The following is a 1182-nucleotide window of genomic DNA, read 5'->3' on the forward strand; positions in this document are numbered from 1 at the left end:
GATTCGCCAATTTGAACCTCATTCACTCCTTTAATCCTTCTAGTATTCCTGAGTGATCGACTCCGTTGTTGGGAATTGTCCGCTTGTCGCTGGAAGAATTCCCAAATTTCTGATGCACTTTTTGACATTAGCTCTCCTCCACTTGTTGCCATTAGCCATTCTTGCACATTCGGCAGTAATCCCTCCAAAAAGTATTGGCATTGGTGCCATTTCTCATACCCATGATGTGGACACTTCAAGAGTAGCCCATTGAATCGCTCCCATGTTTCGAAAAATTGCTCGTCCTCTCTCTGGGTAAACTCCGAGATTTCCCTGCGAATAGCGTTGGTTTTATGCACTGGGAAATATTTATTCAAAAATTTCGTTACCATTTGTTCCCATGATGAAATGCTATTAGCAGGTAAAGTATTTAACCATGAACGAGCTCTATCTTTTAAAGAAAATGGGAATAGTCTAAGTTTAACATCATCATCTGAAAAATTCTCATATTTGAATGTTTGACAAATGGCATGAAAATCATTCAAATGATTATATGGATCCTCATTTTCTAGGCCATAAAATGTAGGGAGACAATTTAACACACTAGGTTTTAATTCAAAACTCCTAGCAGCTACATTTGGGTATCTTATGCATGACGTGCTCAAATTAGCTAAGGGACTGAAGTAGTCCTTAAATGGCCTCTCCTGTGGTTGCAAATCCATTTTATTTTTAATTTGTTTGTGTGTGCGAAGTGTTCTTTCTAGTTCAAGGTCTATAGGTTCAAGATTAGGTAATAATGACCTACGACCATGCATGCAAAACAAATAAAATAAAAATAAAGATAGGAACAAAACAAGTAAAAATAAAGAAGAGGGAGAAATTACGATACTAACCTTATTGCGCTATTACAACCTTTCTATAAAAATACACAAAAATAAATACGTGAAAGAAATTAACTAAAAATTAAATTAATAAGATAAACAAAAAAAAATTACAAAGAAAAATAAATGGAAAATTAAATTACAGAATTTTAAAGAAGAGAAAAAGAAAAGAAATACTAACCTTTAAATGTAGATTCACTTTTTTTTCTTTTTTTTTTAATAATAAAAAAAAATACAAGAAAACAAATAAAAGAAATTATTCACAAAAATTAATTCTATGAATTAAAATTACTTACCTCCCCGGCAACGGCGCCAAAAACTT

General features: G+C 32.7%; 1 non-coding gene across 1 annotated transcript; it reads left to right on the top strand.

Annotated features, from left to right (window-relative positions):
- Window positions 1-216: 216 nt before the first annotated feature.
- On the top strand, window positions 217-320 carry LOC127900167 (small nucleolar RNA R71). The gene has a single exon (XR_008052184.1). It is a non-coding gene; the product is annotated as a small nucleolar RNA R71 (small nucleolar RNA).
- Window positions 321-1182: the final 862 nt, after the last annotated feature.

This window comes from Citrus sinensis, chromosome 9 (assembly GCF_022201045.2).
Source record: "Citrus sinensis cultivar Valencia sweet orange chromosome 9, DVS_A1.0, whole genome shotgun sequence".
Taxonomy (NCBI): Eukaryota; Viridiplantae; Streptophyta; class Magnoliopsida; order Sapindales; family Rutaceae; genus Citrus; species Citrus sinensis.